Source organism: Phalangium opilio, unplaced genomic scaffold (assembly GCF_054372755.1).
Source record: "Phalangium opilio isolate 3A_F unplaced genomic scaffold, DU_Popi_V2 ptg000217l_1, whole genome shotgun sequence".
NCBI classification, from domain to species: Eukaryota; Metazoa; Arthropoda; class Arachnida; order Opiliones; family Phalangiidae; genus Phalangium; species Phalangium opilio.
This window is the reverse complement of record NW_028324218.1, coordinates 12,435,114-12,447,645: the sequence shown is the minus strand read 5'-3', so window position 1 is coordinate 12,447,645 and position 12,532 is coordinate 12,435,114. Positions and strand designations below refer to the sequence as shown.

General features: G+C 42.6%; 30 non-coding genes across 30 annotated transcripts; all 30 read right to left on the bottom strand.

Moving 5' to 3' along the window:
* Positions 1-177: 177 nt before the first annotated feature.
* On the bottom strand, positions 178-261 carry TRNAL-UAA (transfer RNA leucine (anticodon UAA)). Its single transcript has one exon. It is a non-coding gene; the product is annotated as a tRNA-Leu (tRNA).
* An 844-nt stretch (positions 262-1,105) lies between these two features.
* TRNAL-UAA (transfer RNA leucine (anticodon UAA)) lies at positions 1,106-1,189 on the bottom strand. The gene has a single exon. It is a non-coding gene; the product is annotated as a tRNA-Leu (tRNA).
* Positions 1,190-1,342: 153 nt separating this feature from the next.
* On the bottom strand, positions 1,343-1,426 carry TRNAL-UAA (transfer RNA leucine (anticodon UAA)). Its single transcript has one exon. It is a non-coding gene; the product is annotated as a tRNA-Leu (tRNA).
* Positions 1,427-1,568: 142 nt separating this feature from the next.
* Positions 1,569-1,652, bottom strand: TRNAL-UAA (transfer RNA leucine (anticodon UAA)). The gene has a single exon. It is a non-coding gene; the product is annotated as a tRNA-Leu (tRNA).
* A 626-nt stretch (positions 1,653-2,278) lies between these two features.
* TRNAL-UAA (transfer RNA leucine (anticodon UAA)) lies at positions 2,279-2,362 on the bottom strand. The gene has a single exon. It is a non-coding gene; the product is annotated as a tRNA-Leu (tRNA).
* Positions 2,363-3,206: 844 nt separating this feature from the next.
* On the bottom strand, positions 3,207-3,290 carry TRNAL-UAA (transfer RNA leucine (anticodon UAA)). Its single transcript has one exon. It is a non-coding gene; the product is annotated as a tRNA-Leu (tRNA).
* A 153-nt stretch (positions 3,291-3,443) lies between these two features.
* Positions 3,444-3,527, bottom strand: TRNAL-UAA (transfer RNA leucine (anticodon UAA)). Its single transcript has one exon. It is a non-coding gene; the product is annotated as a tRNA-Leu (tRNA).
* Positions 3,528-3,669: 142 nt separating this feature from the next.
* Positions 3,670-3,753, bottom strand: TRNAL-UAA (transfer RNA leucine (anticodon UAA)). Its single transcript has one exon. It is a non-coding gene; the product is annotated as a tRNA-Leu (tRNA).
* Positions 3,754-3,906: 153 nt separating this feature from the next.
* On the bottom strand, positions 3,907-3,990 carry TRNAL-UAA (transfer RNA leucine (anticodon UAA)). The gene has a single exon. It is a non-coding gene; the product is annotated as a tRNA-Leu (tRNA).
* A 389-nt stretch (positions 3,991-4,379) lies between these two features.
* TRNAL-UAA (transfer RNA leucine (anticodon UAA)) lies at positions 4,380-4,463 on the bottom strand. Its single transcript has one exon. It is a non-coding gene; the product is annotated as a tRNA-Leu (tRNA).
* An 844-nt stretch (positions 4,464-5,307) lies between these two features.
* On the bottom strand, positions 5,308-5,391 carry TRNAL-UAA (transfer RNA leucine (anticodon UAA)). The gene has a single exon. It is a non-coding gene; the product is annotated as a tRNA-Leu (tRNA).
* Positions 5,392-5,544: 153 nt separating this feature from the next.
* Positions 5,545-5,628, bottom strand: TRNAL-UAA (transfer RNA leucine (anticodon UAA)). The gene has a single exon. It is a non-coding gene; the product is annotated as a tRNA-Leu (tRNA).
* Positions 5,629-5,770: 142 nt separating this feature from the next.
* TRNAL-UAA (transfer RNA leucine (anticodon UAA)) lies at positions 5,771-5,854 on the bottom strand. The gene has a single exon. It is a non-coding gene; the product is annotated as a tRNA-Leu (tRNA).
* Positions 5,855-6,007: 153 nt separating this feature from the next.
* On the bottom strand, positions 6,008-6,091 carry TRNAL-UAA (transfer RNA leucine (anticodon UAA)). Its single transcript has one exon. It is a non-coding gene; the product is annotated as a tRNA-Leu (tRNA).
* A 389-nt stretch (positions 6,092-6,480) lies between these two features.
* Positions 6,481-6,564, bottom strand: TRNAL-UAA (transfer RNA leucine (anticodon UAA)). The gene has a single exon. It is a non-coding gene; the product is annotated as a tRNA-Leu (tRNA).
* A 1,081-nt stretch (positions 6,565-7,645) lies between these two features.
* On the bottom strand, positions 7,646-7,729 carry TRNAL-UAA (transfer RNA leucine (anticodon UAA)). The gene has a single exon. It is a non-coding gene; the product is annotated as a tRNA-Leu (tRNA).
* Positions 7,730-7,871: 142 nt separating this feature from the next.
* TRNAL-UAA (transfer RNA leucine (anticodon UAA)) lies at positions 7,872-7,955 on the bottom strand. The gene has a single exon. It is a non-coding gene; the product is annotated as a tRNA-Leu (tRNA).
* Positions 7,956-8,108: 153 nt separating this feature from the next.
* On the bottom strand, positions 8,109-8,192 carry TRNAL-UAA (transfer RNA leucine (anticodon UAA)). Its single transcript has one exon. It is a non-coding gene; the product is annotated as a tRNA-Leu (tRNA).
* A 389-nt stretch (positions 8,193-8,581) lies between these two features.
* Positions 8,582-8,665, bottom strand: TRNAL-UAA (transfer RNA leucine (anticodon UAA)). Its single transcript has one exon. It is a non-coding gene; the product is annotated as a tRNA-Leu (tRNA).
* An 844-nt stretch (positions 8,666-9,509) lies between these two features.
* On the bottom strand, positions 9,510-9,593 carry TRNAL-UAA (transfer RNA leucine (anticodon UAA)). The gene has a single exon. It is a non-coding gene; the product is annotated as a tRNA-Leu (tRNA).
* A 153-nt stretch (positions 9,594-9,746) lies between these two features.
* Positions 9,747-9,830, bottom strand: TRNAL-UAA (transfer RNA leucine (anticodon UAA)). Its single transcript has one exon. It is a non-coding gene; the product is annotated as a tRNA-Leu (tRNA).
* Positions 9,831-9,972: 142 nt separating this feature from the next.
* Positions 9,973-10,056, bottom strand: TRNAL-UAA (transfer RNA leucine (anticodon UAA)). Its single transcript has one exon. It is a non-coding gene; the product is annotated as a tRNA-Leu (tRNA).
* Positions 10,057-10,209: 153 nt separating this feature from the next.
* TRNAL-UAA (transfer RNA leucine (anticodon UAA)) lies at positions 10,210-10,293 on the bottom strand. Its single transcript has one exon. It is a non-coding gene; the product is annotated as a tRNA-Leu (tRNA).
* Positions 10,294-10,436: 143 nt separating this feature from the next.
* On the bottom strand, positions 10,437-10,520 carry TRNAL-UAA (transfer RNA leucine (anticodon UAA)). The gene has a single exon. It is a non-coding gene; the product is annotated as a tRNA-Leu (tRNA).
* Positions 10,521-10,910: 390 nt separating this feature from the next.
* On the bottom strand, positions 10,911-10,994 carry TRNAL-UAA (transfer RNA leucine (anticodon UAA)). Its single transcript has one exon. It is a non-coding gene; the product is annotated as a tRNA-Leu (tRNA).
* A 152-nt stretch (positions 10,995-11,146) lies between these two features.
* On the bottom strand, positions 11,147-11,230 carry TRNAL-UAA (transfer RNA leucine (anticodon UAA)). The gene has a single exon. It is a non-coding gene; the product is annotated as a tRNA-Leu (tRNA).
* A 153-nt stretch (positions 11,231-11,383) lies between these two features.
* On the bottom strand, positions 11,384-11,467 carry TRNAL-UAA (transfer RNA leucine (anticodon UAA)). The gene has a single exon. It is a non-coding gene; the product is annotated as a tRNA-Leu (tRNA).
* A 143-nt stretch (positions 11,468-11,610) lies between these two features.
* Positions 11,611-11,694, bottom strand: TRNAL-UAA (transfer RNA leucine (anticodon UAA)). Its single transcript has one exon. It is a non-coding gene; the product is annotated as a tRNA-Leu (tRNA).
* A 389-nt stretch (positions 11,695-12,083) lies between these two features.
* On the bottom strand, positions 12,084-12,167 carry TRNAL-UAA (transfer RNA leucine (anticodon UAA)). The gene has a single exon. It is a non-coding gene; the product is annotated as a tRNA-Leu (tRNA).
* A 142-nt stretch (positions 12,168-12,309) lies between these two features.
* Positions 12,310-12,393, bottom strand: TRNAL-UAA (transfer RNA leucine (anticodon UAA)). Its single transcript has one exon. It is a non-coding gene; the product is annotated as a tRNA-Leu (tRNA).
* Between the last annotated feature and the right edge of the window lie 139 nt (positions 12,394-12,532).

Here is a 12,532-nt window from a genome sequence, read left to right as displayed (position 1 = left end):
CTTAGACCACTCGGCCATCTTGACACGCTCTTAAAAGGTTTCCTTGAAAATGAAGCTATAGTACAGCTCCGAAATACCTCTCGGAATTCTATGCTCCATAACGCTACTCACTCTTTGCCATGCTAGAGAAGCCTTTCCTGAGTATGAGATATATGTTGTTAAAATGAAAAAATTCGATGTCAGAAGTGGGGTTCGAACCCACGCTCTCATACGAGGATCAGAGCTTAAATCTGACGCCTTATACCACTCGGCCATCCTGACACGCATTTCTCGAAAATGAATCTATACTATAACCCCAAAATACCTCTCGGAATTCTAAGCTCCATAAAGCTACTCACTCGTTGCCATACTAGAGAAGCCTTTCCTGAGTATGAGATATATGTTGTTAAAATGAAAAAATTCGATGTCAGAAGTGGGGTTCGAACCCACGCTCTCATACGAGGATCAGAGCTTAAATCTGACGCCTTAGACCTCTCGGCCATCCTGGCGCGCTTTCCAAATTTTTCCATGAAAATGATGCTATAGTATAACCCTAAAATACCTCTCGGAATTCAAAGCTCCATAAAGCCACTCCCTAGTTGCCATACTAGAGAAGCCTTTCCTGAGTATGAGATATATGTTTTTAAAATGAAACAAATCGTTGTCAGAAGTGGTGTTCGAACCCACGCCCTCATACGAGGATCAGAGCTTAAATCTGACGCCTTAGACCACTCGGCCATCCTGACACGCTCGAAAACGTTTTCCTTGAAAGTGAAGCTATAGTACAGCTCCGAAATACCTCTCGGAATTCTATGCTCCATGAAGCTACTCATTCGTTGCCATACTAGAGAAGCCTTTCCTGAGTTTGAGATATGTGTCATTAAAATGAATCAATTCGTTGCCAGAACTGGGGTTCGAACCCACGCCCTCATACGAGGATCAGAGCTTAAATCTGACGCCTTAGACCACTCGGCCATCCTGACACGCTTTCCTTGAAAATGAATCTATACTATAACCCCAAAATACCTCTCGGAATTCTAAGCTCCATAAAGCTACTCACTCGTTGCCATACTAGAGAAGCCTTTCCTGAGTATGTGATATATGTTTTTAAAATGAAACAATTCGTTGTCAGAAGTGGGGTTCGAACCCACGCCCTCATACGAGGATCAGAGCTTAAATCGGACGCCTTAGACCACTCGGCCATCCTGACACGCTTTCCAAGGTTTTCCTTGAAAATGAATCTATAGTATAACCCCAAAATACCTCTCAGAATTCTAAGCTCCATAAAGCCACTCCCTAGTTGCCATACTAGAGAAGCCTTTCCTGAGTATGTGATATATGTTTTTAAAATGAAACAATTCGTTGTCAGAAGTGGGGTTCGAACCCACGCCCTCATACGAGGATCAGAGCTTAAATCTGACGCCTTAGACCGCTCAGCCATCCTGACACGCTTTCTTTGAAAATGAATCTATACTATTACCCCAAAATACCTCTCGGAATTCTAAGCTCCATAAAGCTACTCACTCGTTGCCATACTAGAGAAGCCTTTCCTGAGTATGAGATATATGTTATTAAAATGAAAAATTCGTTGTCAGGAGTGGGGTTCGAACCCACGCCCTCATACGAGGATCAGAGCTTAAATCTGACGCCTTAGACCACTCGGCCATCTTGACACGCTCTTAAACGTTTTCCTTGAAAATGAAGCTATAGTACAGCTCCGAAATACCTCTCGGAATTCTTTGCTCCATAACGCTACTCACTCTTTGCCATACTATAGAAGCCTTTCCTGAGTATGAGATATATGTTGTTAAAATGAAAAAATTCGATGTCAGAGGTGGGGTTCGAACCCACGCTCTCATACGAGGATCAGAGCTTAAATCTGACGCCTTAGACCACTCGGCCATCCTGACACGCTTTCCAACGTTTTCCTTGAAAATGAATCTATAGTATAACCTCAAAATACCTCTCAGAATTCTAAGCTCCATAAAGCTACTCACTCGTTGCCATACTAGAGAAGCCCTTCCTAAGTATGAGATATATGTTATTAAAATGAAAAATTCGTTGTCAGAAGTGGGGTTCGAACCCACGCCCTCATACGATGATCAGAGCTTAAATCTGACGCCTTAGACCACTCGGCCATCTTGACACGCTCTTAAAAGGTTTCCTTGAAAATGAAGCTATAGTACAGCTCCGAAATACCTCTCGGAATTCTATGCTCCATAACGCTACTCACTCTTTGCCATGCTAGAGAAGCCTTTCCTGAGTATGAGATATATGTTGTTAAAATGAAAAAATTCGATGTCAGAAGTGGGGTTCGAACCCACGCTCTCATACGAGGATCAGAGCTTAAATCTGACGCCTTATACCACTCGGCCATCCTGACACGCATTTCTCGAAAATGAATCTATACTATAACCCCAAAATACCTCTCGGAATTCTAAGCTCCATAAAGCTACTCACTCGTTGCCATACTAGAGAAGCCTTTCCTGAGTATGAGATATATGTTGTTAAAATGAAAAAATTCGATGTCAGAAGTGGGGTTCGAACCCACGCTCTCATACGAGGATCAGAGCTTAAATCTGACGCCTTAGACCTCTCGGCCATCCTGGCGCGCTTTCCAAATTTTTCCATGAAAATGATGCTATAGTATAACCCTAAAATACCTCTCGGAATTCAAAGCTCCATAAAGCCACTCCCTAGTTGCCATACTAGAGAAGCCTTTCCTGAGTATGAGATATATGTTTTTAAAATGAAACAAATCGTTGTCAGAAGTGGTGTTCGAACCCACGTCCTCATACGAGGATCAGAGCTTAAATCTGACGCCTTAGACCACTCGGCCATCCTGACACGCTCGAAAACGTTTTCCTTGAAAGTGAAGCTATAGTACAGCTCCGAAATACCTCTCGGAATTCTATGCTCCATGAAGCTACTCATTCGTTGCCATACTAGAGAAGCCTTTCCTGAGTTTGAGATATGTGTCATTAAAATGAATCAATTCGTTGCCAGAACTGGGGTTCGAACCCACGCCCTCATACGAGGATCAGAGCTTAAATCTGACGCCTTAGACCACTCGGCCATCCTGACACGCTTTCCTTGAAAATGAATCTATACTATAACCCCAAAATACCTCTCGGAATTCTAAGCTCCATAAAGCTACTCACTCGTTGCCATACTAGAGAAGCCTTTCCTGAGTATGTGATATATGTTTTTAAAATGAAACAATTCGTTGTCAGAAGTGGGGTTCGAACCCACGCCCTCATACGAGGATCAGAGCTTAAATCGGACGCCTTAGACCACTCGGCCATCCTGACACGCTTTCCAAGGTTTTCCTTGAAAATGAATCTATAGTATAACCCCAAAATACCTCTCAGAATTCTAAGCTCCATAAAGCCACTCCCTAGTTGCCATACTAGAGAAGCCTTTCCTGAGTATGTGATATATGTTTTTAAAATGAAACAATTCGTTGTCAGAAGTGGGGTTCGAACCCACGCCCTCATACGAGGATCAGAGCTTAAATCTGACGCCTTAGACCGCTCAGCCATCCTGACACGCTTTCTTTGAAAATGAATCTATACTATTACCCCAAAATACCTCTCGGAATTCTAAGCTCCATAAAGCTACTCACTCGTTGCCATACTAGAGAAGCCTTTCCTGAGTATGAGATATATGTTATTAAAATGAAAAATTCGTTGTCAGGAGTGGGGTTCGAACCCACGCCCTCATACGAGGATCAGAGCTTAAATCTGACGCCTTAGACCACTCGGCCATCTTGACACGCTCTTAAACGTTTTCCTTGAAAATGAAGCTATAGTACAGCTCCGAAATACCTCTCGGAATTCTTTGCTCCATAACGCTACTCACTCTTTGCCATACTATAGAAGCCTTTCCTGAGTATGAGATATATGTTGTTAAAATGAAAAAATTCGATGTCAGAAGTGGGGTTCGAACCCACGCTCTCATACGAGGATCAGAGCTTAAATCTGACGCCTTAGACCACTCGGCCATCCTGACACGCTTTCCAACGTTTTCCTTGAAAATGAATCTATAGTATAACCTCAAAATACCTCTCAGAATTCTAAGCTCCATAAAGCTACTCACTCGTTGCCATACTAGAGAAGCCCTTCCTAAGTATGAGATATATGTTATTAAAATGAAAAATTCGTTGTCAGAAGTGGGGTTCGAACCCACGCCCTCATACGATGATCAGAGCTTAAATCTGACGCCTTAGACCACTCGGCCATCTTGACACGCTCTTAAAAGGTTTCCTTGAAAATGAAGCTATAGTACAGCTCCGAAATACCTCTCGGAATTCTATGCTCCATAACGCTACTCACTCTTTGCCATGCTAGAGAAGCCTTTCCTGAGTATGAGATATATGTTGTTAAAATGAAAAAATTCGATGTCAGAAGTGGGGTTCGAACCCACGCTCTCATACGAGGATCAGAGCTTAAATCTGACGCCTTATACCACTCGGCCATCCTGACACGCATTTCTCGAAAATGAATCTATACTATAACCCCAAAATACCTCTCGGAATTCTAAGCTCCATAAAGCTACTCACTCGTTGCCATACTAGAGAAGCCTTTCCTGAGTATGAGATATATGTTGTTAAAATGAAAAAATTCGATGTCAGAAGTGGGGTTCGAACCCACGCTCTCATACGAGGATCAGAGCTTAAATCTGACGCCTTAGACCTCTCGGCCATCCTGGCGCGCTTTCCAAATTTTTCCATGAAAATGATGCTATAGTATAACCCTAAAATACCTCTCGGAATTCAAAGCTCCATAAAGCCACTCCCTAGTTGCCATACTAGAGAAGCCTTTCCTGAGTATGAGATATATGTTTTTAAAATGAAACAAATCGTTGTCAGAAGTGGTGTTCGAACCCACGCCCTCATACGAGGATCAGAGCTTAAATCTGACGCCTTAGACCACTCGGCCATCCTGACACGCTCGAAAACGTTTTCCTTGAAAGTGAAGCTATAGTACAGCTCCGAAATACCTCTCGGAATTCTATGCTCCATGAAGCTACTCATTCGTTGCCATACTACAGAAGCCTTTCCTGAGTTTGAGATATGTGTCATTAAAATGAATCAATTCGTTGCCAGAACTGGGGTTCGAACCCACGCCCTCATACGAGGATCAGAGCTTAAATCTGACGCCTTAGACCACTCGGCCATCCTGACACGCTTTCCTTGAAAATGAATCTATACTATAACCCCAAAATACCTCTCGGAATTCTAAGCTCCATAAAGCTACTCACTCGTTGCCATACTAGAGAAGCCTTTCCTGAGTATGTGATATATGTTTTTAAAATGAAACAATTCGTTGTCAGAAGTGGGGTTCGAACCCACGCCCTCATACGAGGATCAGAGCTTAAATCGGACGCCTTAGACCACTCGGCCATCCTGACACGCTTTCCAAGGTTTTCCTTGAAAATGAATCTATAGTATAACCCCAAAATACCTCTCAGAATTCTAAGCTCCATAAAGCCACTCCCTAGTTGCCATACTAGAGAAGCCTTTCCTGAGTATGTGATATATGTTTTTAAAATGAAACAATTCGTTGTCAGAAGTGGGGTTCGAACCCACGCCCTCATACGAGGATCAGAGCTTAAATCTGACGCCTTAGACCGCTCAGCCATCCTGACACGCTTTCTTTGAAAATGAATCTATACTATTACCCCAAAATACCTCTCGGAATTCTAAGCTCCATAAAGCTACTCACTCGTTGCCATACTAGAGAAGCCTTTCCTGAGTATGAGATATATGTTATTAAAATGAAAAATTCGTTGTCAGGAGTGGGGTTCGAACCCACGCCCTCATACGAGGATCAGAGCTTAAATCTGACGCCTTAGACCACTCGGCCATCTTGACACGCTCTTAAACGTTTTCCTTGAAAATGAAGCTATAGTACAGCTCCGAAATACCTCTCGGAATTCTTTGCTCCATAACGCTACTCACTCTTTGCCATACTATAGAAGCCTTTCCTGAGTATGAGATATATGTTGTTAAAATGAAAAAATTCGATGTCAGAAGTGGGGTTCGAACCCACGCTCTCATACGAGGATCAGAGCTTAAATCTGACGCCTTAGACCACTCGGCCATCCTGACACGCTTTCCAACGTTTTCCTTGAAAATGAATCTATAGTATAACCTCAAAATACCTCTCAGAATTCTAAGCTCCATAAAGCTACTCACTCGTTGCCATACTAGAGAAGCCCTTCCTAAGTATGAGATATATGTTATTAAAATGAAAAATTCGTTGTCAGAAGTGGGGTTCGAACCCACGCCCTCATACGATGATCAGAGCTTAAATCTGACGCCTTAGACCACTCGGCCATCTTGACACGCTCTTAAAAGGTTTCCTTGAAAATGAAGCTATAGTACAGCTCCGAAATACCTCTCGGAATTCTATGCTCCATAACGCTACTCACTCTTTGCCATGCTAGAGAAGCCTTTCCTGAGTATGAGATATATGTTGTTAAAATGAAAAAATTCGATGTCAGAAGTGGGGTTCGAACCCACGCTCTCATACGAGGATCAGAGCTTAAATCTGACGCCTTATACCACTCGGCCATCCTGACACGCATTTCTCGAAAATGAATCTATACTATAACCCCAAAATACCTCTCGGAATTCTAAGCTCCATAAAGCTACTCACTCGTTGCCATACTAGAGAAGCCTTTCCTGAGTATGAGATATATGTTGTTAAAATGAAAAAATTCGATGTCAGAAGTGGGGTTCGAACCCACGCTCTCATACGAGGATCAGAGCTTAAATCTGACGCCTTAGACCTCTCGGCCATCCTGGCGCGCTTTCCAAATTTTTCCATGAAAATGATGCTATAGTATAACCCTAAAATACCTCTCGGAATTCAAAGCTCCATAAAGCCACTCCCTAGTTGCCATACTAGAGAAGCCTTTCCTGAGTATGAGATATATGTTTTTAAAATGAAACAAATCGTTGTCAGAAGTGGTGTTCGAACCCACGCCCTCATACGAGGATCAGAGCTTAAATCTGACGCCTTAGACCACTCGGCCATCCTGACACGCTCGAAAACGTTTTCCTTGAAAGTGAAGCTATAGTACAGCTCCGAAATACCTCTCGGAATTCTATGCTCCATGAAGCTACTCATTCGTTGCCATACTACAGAAGCCTTTCCTGAGTTTGAGATATGTGTCATTAAAATGAATCAATTCGTTGCCAGAACTGGGGTTCGAACCCACGCCCTCATACGAGGATCAGAGCTTAAATCTGACGCCTTAGACCACTCGGCCATCCTGACACGCTTTCCTTGAAAATGAATCTATACTATAACCCCAAAATACCTCTCGGAATTCTAAGCTCCATAAAGCTACTCACTCGTTGCCATACTAGAGAAGCCTTTCCTGAGTATGTGATATATGTTTTTAAAATGAAACAATTCGTTGTCAGAAGTGGAGTTCGAACCCACGCCCTCATACGAGGATCAGAGCTTAAATCGGACGCCTTAGACCACTCGGCCATCCTGACACGCTTTCCAAGGTTTTCCTTGAAAATGAATCTATAGTATAACCCCAAAATACCTCTCAGAATTCTAAGCTCCATAAAGCCACTCCCTAGTTGCCATACTAGAGAAGCCTTTCCTGAGTATGTGATATATGTTTTTAAAATGAAACAATTCGTTGTCAGAAGTGGGGTTCGAACCCACGCCCTCATACGAGGATCAGAGCTTAAATCTGACGCCTTAGACCGCTCAGCCATCCTGACACGCTTTCTTTGAAAATGAATCTATACTATTACCCCAAAATACCTCTCGGAATTCTAAGCTCCATAAAGCTACTCACTCGTTGCCATACTAGAGAAGCCTTTCCTGAGTATGAGATATATGTTATTAAAATGAAAAATTCGTTGTCAGGAGTGGGGTTCGAACCCACGCCCTCATACGAGGATCAGAGCTTAAATCTGACGCCTTAGACCACTCGGCCATCTTGACACGCTCTTAAACGTTTTCCTTGAAAATGAAGCTATAGTACAGCTCCGAAATACCTCTCGGAATTCTTTGCTCCATAACGCTACTCACTCTTTGCCATACTATAGAAGCCTTTCCTGAGTATGAGATATATGTTGTTAAAATGAAAAAATTCGATGTCAGAAGTGGGGTTCGAACCCACGCTCTCATACGAGGATCAGAGCTTAAATCTGACGCCTTAGACCACTCGGCCATCCTGACACGCTTTCCAACGTTTTCCTTGAAAATGAATCTATAGTATAACCTCAAAATACCTCTCAGAATTCTAAGCTCCATAAAGCTACTCACTCGTTGCCATACTAGAGAAGCCCTTCCTAAGTATGAGATATATGTTATTAAAATGAAAAATTCGTTGTCAGAAGTGGGGTTCGAACCCACGCCCTCATACGATGATCAGAGCTTAAATCTGACGCCTTAGACCACTCGGCCATCTTGACACGCTCTTAAAAGGTTTCCTTGAAAATGAAGCTATAGTACAGCTCCGAAATACCTCTCGGAATTCTATGCTCCATAACGCTACTCACTCTTTGCCATGCTAGAGAAGCCTTTCCTGAGTATGAGATATATGTTGTTAAAATGAAAAAATTCGATGTCAGAAGTGGGGTTCGAACCCACGCTCTCATACGAGGATCAGAGCTTAAATCTGACGCCTTATACCACTCGGCCATCCTGACACGCATTTCTCGAAAATGAATCTATACTATAACCCCAAAATACCTCTCGGAATTCTAAGCTCCATAAAGCTACTCACTCGTTGCCATACTAGAGAAGCCTTTCCTGAGTATGAGATATATGTTGTTAAAATGAAAAAATTCGATGTCAGAAGTGGGGTTCGAACCCACGCTCTCATACGAGGATCAGAGCTTAAATCTGACGCCTTAGACCTCTCGGCCATCCTGGCGCGCTTTCCAAATTTTTCCATGAAAATGATGCTATAGTATAACCCTAAAATACCTCTCGGAATTCAAAGCTCCATAAAGCCACTCCCTAGTTGCCATACTAGAGAAGCCTTTCCTGAGTATGAGATATATGTTTTTAAAATGAAACAAATCGTTGTCAGAAGTGGTGTTCGAACCCACGCCCTCATACGAGGATCAGAGCTTAAATCTGACGCCTTAGACCACTCGGCCATCCTGACACGCTCGAAAACGTTTTCCTTGAAAGTGAAGCTATAGTACAGCTCCGAAATACCTCTCGGAATTCTATGCTCCATGAAGCTACTCATTCGTTGCCATACTACAGAAGCCTTTCCTGAGTTTGAGATATGTGTCATTAAAATGAATCAATTCGTTGCCAGAACTGGGGTTCGAACCCACGCCCTCATACGAGGATCAGAGCTTAAATCTGACGCCTTATACCACTCGGCCATCCTGACACGCATTTCTCGAAAATGAATCTATACTATAACCCCAAAATACCTCTCGGAATTCTAAGCTCCATAAAGCTACTCACTCGTTGCCATACTAGAGAAGCCTTTCCTGAGTATGTGATATATGTTTTTAAAATGAAACAATTCGTTGTCAGAAGTGGGGTTCGAACCCACGCCCTCATACGAGGATCAGAGCTTAAATCGGACGCCTTAGACCACTCGGCCATCCTGACACGCTTTCCAAGGTTTTCCTTGAAAATGAATCTATAGTATAACCCCAAAATACCTCTCAGAATTCTAAGCTCCATAAAGCCACTCCCTAGTTGCCATACTAGAGAAGCCTTTCCTGAGTATGTGATATATGTTTTTAAAATGAAACAATTCGTTGTCAGAAGTGGGGTTCGAACCCACGCCCTCATACGAGGATCAGAGCTTAAATCTGACGCCTTAGACCGCTCAGCCATCCTGACACGCTTTCTTTGAAAATGAATCTATACTATTACCCCAAAATACCTCTCGGAATTCTAAGCTCCATAAAGCTACTCACTCGTTGCCATACTAGAGAAGCCTTTCCTGAGTATGAGATATATGTTATTAAAATGAAAAATTCGTTGTCAGGAGTGGGGTTCGAACCCACGCCCTCATACGAGGATCAGAGCTTAAATCTGACGCCTTAGACCACTCGGCCATCTTGACACGCTCTTAAACGTTTTCCTTGAAAATGAAGCTATAGTACAGCTCCGAAATACCTCTCGGAATTCTTTGCTCCATAACGCTACTCACTCTTTGCCATACTATAGAAGCCTTTCCTGAGTATGAGATATATGTTGTTAAAATGAAAAAATTCGATGTCAGAAGTGGGGTTCGAACCCACGCTCTCATACGAGGATCAGAGCTTAAATCTGACGCCTTATACCACTCGGCCATCCTGACACGCTTTCCTTGAAAATGAATCTATACTATAACCCCAAAATACCTCTCGGAATTCTAAGCTCCATAAAGCTACTCACTCGTTGCCATACTAGAGAAGCCTTTCCTGAGTATGCAATATATGTTATTAAAATGAAATATTTCGTTGTCAGAAGTGGGGTTCGAACCCACGCCCTCATACGAGGATCAGAGCTTAAATCTGACGCATTAGACCACTCGGCCATCCTGACATGCTTTCCAACGTTTTCCTTGAAAATGAATCTATAGTATAACCTCAAAATACCTCTCAGAATTCTAAGCTCCATAAAGCCACTCCCTAGTTGCCATACTAGAGAAGCCTTTCCTGAGTATGAGATATATGTTTTTAAAATGAAACAAATCGTTGTCAGAAGTGGTGTTCGAACCCACGCCCTCATTCGAGGATCAGAGCTTAAATCTGACGCCTTAGACCACTCGGCCATCCTGACACGCTCGAAAACGTTTTCCTTGAAAGTGAAGCTATAGTACAGCTCCGAAATACCTCTCGGAATTCTATGCTCCATGAAGCTACTCATTCGTTGCCATACTAGAGAAGCCTTTCCTGAGTTTGAGATATGTGTCATTAAAATGAATCAATTCGTTGCCAGAAGTGGGGTTCGAACCCACGCCCTCATACGAGGATCAGAGCTTAAATCTGACGCCTTAGACCACTCGGCCATCCTGACACGCTTTCCAACGTTTTCCTTGAAAATGAATCTATAGTATAACCTCAAAATACCTCTCAGAATTCTAAGCTCCATAAAGCTACTCACTCGTTGCCATACTAGAGAAGCCTTTCCTAAGTATGAGATATATGTTATTAAAATGAAAAATTCGTTGTCAGAAGTGGGGTTCGAACCCACGCCCTCATACGAGGATCAGAGCTTAAATCTGACGCCTTAGACCACTCGGCCATCTTGACACGCTCTTAAACGTTTTCCTTGAAAATGAAGCTATAGTACAGCTCCGAAATACCTCTCGGAATTCTTTGCTCCATAACGCTACTCACTCTTTGCCATACTAGAGAAGCCTTTCCTGAGTATGAGATATATGTTGTTAAAATGAAAAAATTCGATGTCAGAAGTGGGGTTCGAACCCACGCTCTCATACGAGGATCAGAGCTTAAATCTGACGCCTTATACCACTCGGCCATCCTGACACGCTTTCCTTGAAAATGAATCTATACTATAACCCCAAAATACCTCTCGGAATTCTAAGCTCCATAAAGCTACTCACTCGTTGCCAAACTAGAGAAGCCTTTCCTGAGTATGCAATATATGTTATTAAAATGAAATATTTCGTTGTCAGAAGTGGGGTTCGAACCCACGCCCTCATACGAGGATCAGAGCTTAAATCTGACGCCTTAGACCACTCGGCCATCCTGACATGCTTTCCAACGTTTTCCTTGAAAATGAATCTATAGTATAACCTCAAAATACCTCTCAGAATTCTAAGCTCCATAAAGCCACTCCCTAGTTGCCATAATAGAGAAGCCTTTCCTGAGTATGTGATATATGTTTTTAAAATGAAACAATTCGTTGTCAGAAGTGGGGTTCGAACCCACGCCCTCATACGAGGATCAGACGTAAATCGGATGCCTTAGACCACTCGGCCATCCTGACACGCTTTCCAATGTTTTCCTTGAAAATGAATCTATAGTATAACCCCAAAATACCTCTCAGAATTCTAAGCTCCATAAAGCCACTCCCTAGTTGCCATACTAGAGAAGCCTTTCCTGAGTATGTGATATATGTTTTTAAAATGAAATAATTCGTTGTCAGAAGTGGGGTTCGAACCCACGCCCTCATACGAGGATCAGAGCTTAAATCTGACGCCTTAGACCGCTCGACCATCCTGACACGCTTTCTTTGAAAATGAATCTATACTATAACCCCAAAATACCTCTCGGAATTCTAAGCTCCATAAAGCTACTCACTCGTTGCCATACTAGAGAAGCCTTTCCTGAGTATGAGATATATGTTATTAAAATGAAAAATTCGTTGTCAGAAGTGGGGTTCGAACCCACGCCCTCATACGAGGATCAGAGCTTAAATCTGACGCCTTAGACCACTCGGCCATCTTGACACGCTCTTAATTGTTTTCCTTGAAAATGAAGCTATAGTACAGCTCCGAAATACCTCTCGGAATTCTATGCTCCATAACGCTACTCACTCGTTGCCATACTCGAAAAGCCTTTCCTGAGTTTGAGATATATGTTTTAAAA